Raw genomic sequence first — 7,618 nt, 5'->3', positions numbered from 1 at the left:
TTGTTCGTTCCAATAAGCTCCAATACGTCTGGCGCTATGTCAAAAGATGCACAATATTTATTTTGTTTCCTCAGCTAGTCTCTCAATATGATCAAAGCATTAATTGTCTTTAACGATAATCTGTTACGTTGTTTAGTTTTTATTACGTTCATAGAACTGAATATTCTTTCCACTTCTGCATTTGAATGCGGTAGGCATAGAACAGTCATTGCTAGGTGTGAAATCAAAGAAAAAGGATTCTCCCCTGCGGCATTTTTATACTGCAAAAACCTCGCTCCTAAATCGAACAGTGTTAGTAGTGTTATTCCACCTAATGAAGTTGATATTATGCCATTCTTGCAGCATGCAGTCTATGAAATCGCCACTAAAAACCTATTCGTTGGCTACATCCGCTACAGCATTATTTTCATTCACTTTTAGTGTTTCTTCAACATTCAGCATTGACATTTTTTTCAGGATCGTAACGTTACTTGGCAGTCTTTGTTGAATTACTTTTATGAGTTTCAGACTAAATTGAATGCATCTCTTCTTCAAATAAACTTTATTTTCTTCAGACAAACTTGATTCAGACAATTTCTGTTCAAACATAAAGCCAAGGTTCGGATTTGCGTACGGACATTCGCTTGGAACTGGTGTCGTCAATAAATCAACAGTTGGAAAAACTATGTTTTGTCCGAGTGACTGCATGAGAAACACAAGTGTATCTAGTAATTTAGTGGGGTCATTGTCTTCTCCTTCAAAAGCTTTTATTGCTATTTGTACGTATTTTAAAGCATGTTTAAGGTAAAATATGTAAAGATGATTTGTGTTGTCACAATACATCTTGTACGAAAGATTGGCAGTGTAACAACTGTCTTGAACCATGGCTTTAGTTCTTCCCACTGCTCCAGAATTCTTCGTATTGCTGGTTCAATTGAAAGTCAACGTGTTGCACAGACCTTCAAAATTTTTAGTGGCTGTTTTCCACAATTTATTGCCTCATAAACCTTCTTATATTCGTCTTGTCTTTTGGGTGAAATGGAGAACCAATTGTAGGTTTCCCGTACAAGAAACTCTATGTTTCTAGGTATGGTATTCACTGAGGCGTGCGAAACTGCAAGATGAAGAGAGTGACAAATGCAACGGATCAATACCAAATACTTCAAACCATATTCTCTCTTGAGTTGTTGGAAAAGCCCATTGTTTATTCCAACCATTACAGAAGCATTATCTGTGCCAGTTCCTACCATATTAGCGATTGGAAGCTTGAGATCTTTCAAAGAATTCACAAGAACAGCAGCCAGATTTCTTGCATCTGCAGTTTCTACTACAGCGAGTTTGAGAAATGCTGATCTAATGGTTTGGTTGTTTACATTATAGTACCGTATAACGATACCTAGCATTTTAGATATTGATACATCTGTGGATTAATCTATTAGTACACTGTATTTTTGGTTACCTATATCTTCAATCAGTGATTGTGTAAAACATGGAGCCAAAGCTTCAGTTATAATGTTAGTGCACTTTGTACGATGTAATTGCATGTTTTTAGCGCCCTCATCACCGGAAAACACCTTCTTACACAGTATTCCTAAATGATCTACAGCTAAAATAGAACAATGTTCAGCATTAAATAAAGAAAGGGCGCCTTCAGCTCTGCTTGCTATTCTAACTGTTGTTTTCGGAACAATTTGTGGTTTGTGTCTTTTTTAAAATCAATTTGTTGTTTATGCTTAAAAGTTTTCGAATGTTTTCTAATATCACACAATTTAGCATAACACTCTGTTGCACATACTTGACATCTTGCCTTGGATAAGTCTCCAATGACGGGTTTCAACCACCTATTGAATTCAAGTTCCGCTTCCCTTGCATCCTGATATTTTTGAGCGTACTGCTTCTTCTTCTGCGGTAAATCCATTACGTAAGCTACCACAACATAAGGTTCACCAATTCATAATCACTGAAAATACATTAAAACTCAGGCGAATTAGAGGTCATGAAACAATCTACTCACTCGGTAACTCTATATCAGTCCTATTGTTCGTTGTTTAGAACATAATAATGTCTGAAATACCCCCACCGAATTGTTTTTGCGTTAACACTGTGCATGTGGTAATAATTTGACTGCGAGTTAACATTTCGAAAAATTAGAGGTTGCTGGACAGAAACGTATTTTATTATACTTAATATTACGTATGTTTTTTGTCAATTCGAAAAATAAAGGGAGTTCAAAAGTTGAAGAATTATAGATCGATATGCTATCGACGATAACAGGCTAGTGGGTGATGAATAATGAATTATTCTATAGTTAAGGTTTTCTTACTTTGTAGGCAATTCCCACATTCAGGTTTACTAAATGCTGAACAATGCTACATGATCTGCTAAGAACTTAAATTTAACTTAGTAAATCTACATGATCAGCTAAGAACGTAATTTAACTTAGTAAATCTAGAACAAAGTCAGTGTAGTACTCATTCTATAGTTAAAATCTTAGTTTTGTTAATGAAAATACTGGCCCAAAATAGTTTTTATTTGTACTTCAAAAGTCGTCAGTACTCCAAAAGTCGCCAGATAAGTCGCTAAATAATTTTTGTCGCTAAAAAGTTTTTTTTGTCACTAAGACGAAGGCAAAAGAAGCCATTTCTAGCAACAAAGTCGCTAAATTGGCAACACTGGCTGTTGGCTGTAGCAGCCAGTCACATTCACAGCTTTTCTTACGGTTTAAATTTCTATGTATGACATAAGCTCAGGAAACACATTTGCTGATTATTGTTATTTTTTACTAGCGGAAATTTTGTTGTGTTTTGTATCCTCATGAAGCCTTAAGCAAATAGTGGAGTGTGAGAAACAGAAAGAACAATCTACACCCAAGTCAGTGGGTCTTCAAGCGATGGAATTTTCGCATATCAATTTACTTCGCGAATAACATGGCGAACCCGATGACTGGCGAAATTATTTGTGACTGGACGTGGAAACGTAAATATCTGTAGATTCTAGTAGCTACTCAACTAACACAACAAAATTCATGCATGGAGGAAGTACTATCACCACGTGAACCGCTGATAGCGACATTGCGAGTGCAGACAACAGTGAATAGTTAAAAAAATTAGAATTTTCGACAGCAATGTCCAAACAAGCATTAAGCAAAACAACATGTGACAGATTGCGAAACTATATAATAATGCCCTCAAGAGTTTTATGAAAACAGGTAAATAAAGTATTTGAGTTATGGAATATATCAACTGTGACCTTCAGAATAAATGTTTACATTTTGGACGTGTTTTGAACAGCATAAACACTAAAAAATTACTGGAATGTCCAATTAGCTGTCCTTTACTTTGATTCTGAAAATATGGAGATTTTTCAGCTCTGTGCTTGCAGCATACCTACCAGCAACATGATATTAACTTTCGTACCAGAATATAATCTATTTTGAACTTAAGATAGGGATTCATAGTACATACGAAAAGTTTTAATATTGTGCTAGTGAACTGTACAGTTTACCTTTAATTCATTCTTATTCTGAACCACAGATTCCATCAAGGATTAAACATATTGGTGCACAAACCAGCAACTTCTTTTATTATTACTTTATTACCAATTCTCTGACATTCACCAGCCACAGCTGGACAGACAGCTGTGTCAAGATACAACATTATCAAAATGCATGAATACAACTCTACTATGATAGTAATTTAATACTGCAATACATATTTAAGTTATAAATTATATTATAATAATATCACAACAATAAAATAGATACACGTATATATTGAAATTAAATATAACTATTGCTGTTGGAGTCATGGAACTGAGCTGCAGCTCAAGTAAACACTATGCAATTACTAGAGAAGAATTCTTCAACATTGTAGAAGGGTTGCTCTTTTGCTTACACAAAATTGTGGTTTTAAACTGCTTCCATGGTAAAGCCTGAATGTCATGAGGTAGAGCATTAAACAATTTTAGGGCCACCATTGGGAAGCTGTTTTGTGTGTTTGCTAATCGACACCTTGGCATGTCGATACTGTCTTTGTTGCAAGTGCTGTAATTGCGAACTTCAATTCGCTTTCTGCAGATATCATGGTTTCTCTTTATGTGGAAGAGGCAATTCAATATATACTGGTTGTAAACAGTCAGAACTCCTAACCTGGAGAAAACTGGTTTACATTGGCCTGTTTTTTGCTTGAAGTAATGATCCTCATTGCTTTCTTTTGCAGTAAAAGCACATTCATGCAGCCTGCAGAATGGCCCCAAAAGAACAGCCCATAACTGATGTGGCTTTGGAACGTTGCATAGTATACAGTTAGCAGGTACTGTTCTGGTACTATACTTTTCAGTTTCCTCGAGAAGTACAGAATCTGTGAAAGTTTGGAACATATATGTTTGGTGTGCTGTTGTCAGGTTAGTTTGGTATCAATGAGAAAGCCGAGAAGTTTAAAATCTGCTGTGTTACCCAGTGCTCTAGTACTGCTGAGGCTGCATTTCATCCTCTGAGTTTTTTCTTCATTAATTTTCATTTTGTTCATGATAAACCAGGCCTTAGCTGCATTGAACAAGACTTCTGCTTGCTGGACTGCCTGTACAACATTCTCTCCTTTTTAGAACAACTCTTTGTCTTCAAAACCCTGACTTATGTTTGTAACTAAGTCAAGTACAGCTGTTGTTGTTGACCTGCCCTTCCAAAAGCCATGTTGCGCATCATTAAAGAGACTATTTCCTTCAAAGTAACTTAATAGTTGTTCTTTTATTATCGACCCCATCGCCTTCGTTAGTGCTGGTATTATAGATATGGGCCTGTCGCTTGACACTTCATGTGAACTGTCTTTTTTGTAAACAGTCACTGTGCGTGCTACTTTCCCCTGCATAGAGGCATTTATTTATTACTACTGTTTATGCCTGTGCAATTTCACTGATTATAGTTTTTAATATTGTACAGAACATGCAATAAATATCAGGGCTCCCTGAAGATTTGTAGATTTTACAATTTTTATTATTTCTTTTGGATACACTCTCATCGACATTGCCATGCTGCATTTATTCTCAAATTTCACAGCAATTGCAGGATCTATCCCAAAGTCAGGAATTTCGTCTACTTTGTTTTCCACTGTTTTTATAAAATAGTCATTAAACTCATCTGGACTGCAAGAATTAGAGCAAGAGGTAGGCTTTTTCCTGTAGTCATTAACCAGATCCAATGCTGCTTTACAAGGATTGTGAGCTTCTTCAATAAATCTGGTATTGCTTTCCTGCTTTCCTTTTTGTTCTTCCTTTCTGTAGATCCTTTTGATCTGTAAATAACTAGAGTACAGTCTATTCTTGATATCTATATCTTTAGCAGCATTGATCTTGTCATTTGGTATTTGGAGAATACATTTTATTTTGGCTAGTCTAGGAGTATACCACCTCTTTACTTTGTTATTTTTTGTCTACATTTTGATTTAGCATTTGAAAATATTTGAGGTTTTAATGGAAAATGTTCATAAAATTTCATTTTAAGGGTCTGGAACGTGTGATTGAATGCAGAATTTGGTGGCAATTCATCAATTATTTGGTGCCAATCTATAGAAGACACTAGTTTTGAAATCATCTAAGCTTTTCTTTGTAATAACTCTATTTCTGAATATATAATTTGAATGCCAGCTGGGAATTTGTTGTGTACTTACTGAGTTTGTGCATAACTTCATGATTACTGCATGGTGATCTTCTAATATAGCATCTACCACACTTACTTTGTAGTCCCAACTATTTAGGCTTGTCACAATTGTGTTAAGAAAAATAGCTCCTCTTGTTGGTAGAGAGTTTCCTACCAATAGCCCATAGCTGTTTACTAAGTTCATGAAAGGTCTTTGTTTATAATTACCTTCTCCAATATGAATGTTGAAGTCTCCATATAAAACAATTTTTGTCCCTAAGTACTTTAGGTGACACAGACAGCTTTCCAACTGGTTGGGGAAATTTTCAAAATTTCCATCTGGGGAACAGTACACAGAAACAACAATTAAGTGCCAGCCAGGGTGACCGAGAGGTTCTAGGCGCTACAGTCTTGAACCGTGCGACCGATACGGTCGCAGGTTCGAAACCTACCTTGGGCATGGATGTGTGTGATGTCCTTAGGTTAGTTAGGTTTAAATAGTTCTAAATTCTAGGGGACTGATGACCTCAGAAGTTGAGTCCCATAGTGCTCAGAGCCATTTGAACCATTTGAACAATTAAGTTGGCATCTGACAGTCCCTAAGCAGCTAATTCTAGGTCTAGATCTACACAAAATTTACTTAAGTCACTTTTATTGGCACTGAGTTTACTGTTTACATACACAGCCACACCACCATGGATAGCAGTTTCTCTACACCATGCATTCACCATTCCTAAATATTCAATGTTTCTGTAGTGTTCTATTTCCGGCTGGGCTAGCCAGTGTTCACATATACATAATACATCAGGTCTCACTTCGTCAATAAACGGTGACAATGCATCAAGCTTTGTTCTGAGGCACTACACATTTACACTCGCTAGAACTAAGTCAGCATTTTCTTCAAAGATATCATTTCCTTTTTCACTAGAATGTTCTCGGTCTTGGGAGTTTATCGCACTGGTGCACTGGGTATCCTCCAGAATAAAAAACGTTTTATCACAATGTTCTTCAGCCATATACTGTTGTCCATTATTTTATCTTTGAGGTCGAAATCAACACCAATTTTGAAGCCATTATTTATTCCCTTTGTTTGCAGTTTTTCAACTGTAAAATTGTTGTGATTTGGGAAAGTGTTCTGTAAGAAGTTATTTACAGTTTCATCTGTGGTGCCACCTCTTAGTTTGCTTAGATGTAACCAGGCTTTTTTGTCACCATACAGCATTCCTTTTTCATCGCCAATACCTATTATGGCTTTATTTCTGTTTTTAGTACTGGCATTCACAAACGTTTTTATAGTGGGCCTCAAACACTGTTCACCAGATTTTCCATTTTGTAGCACAGTCTTGTAAGATGTTTTGTTTTCTTTTTCGGTGACTTCAGTGGTTTTAGGCAGTTCATGTTCTTGTTTCGCTACAGTCGAATTTCTTCTGCCTCCTAGCTTGTTCTTAACTTCTTGCCAGTCTATATTGATGCCTTCTGAAGAGTTTTCATCCATCAGATTGTTTACGTCTGTATTTGGTTTCTTTTTAATCTGGGATTGAGTTTCACTGACACATTCATTGTTTACGTTTGTACTAGATGCCACTCTAGCAATGCTTGGGTCTTCAACGTTATTTCTCGTTGGAAAATTACCTCTTGATGAATTTGCAGGCTTTTTGCTGCTGTTGTGATTGGTGATGGTGGTAAGCGCTGCTTCTCTGACACACTCCAGGCCTGTATTTGAACTTTGCCTCAGATTAGCGATGTTTACTTCATTATTTCCGGCAATAGTACACGGCATATTGTTTTCTACATCCTCTGCACACTGTCTTGCTGTGTTTCTCGATGACTGAGTTGCTTCTTCAGACTTTGTGGCAATCACAGTGTCTTGTTTTTCTTTTATTTTTTGTTATCACTGGTAAGTTTTTTCACAGTTTGTGTAAATCACTCACTGATACAACTAGATCAACACTGCATTGCTGCTTAGCGTACAAGATTTGTTCATGTTTCGCTGTATTAATGTCTTCT

Source organism: Schistocerca americana, chromosome 7, assembly GCF_021461395.2.
Source record: "Schistocerca americana isolate TAMUIC-IGC-003095 chromosome 7, iqSchAmer2.1, whole genome shotgun sequence".
NCBI lineage: Eukaryota > Metazoa > Arthropoda > Insecta > Orthoptera > Acrididae > Schistocerca > Schistocerca americana.
The sequence above is the reverse complement of the archived record's forward strand: the minus strand, read 5'-3'. Positions refer to the sequence as shown.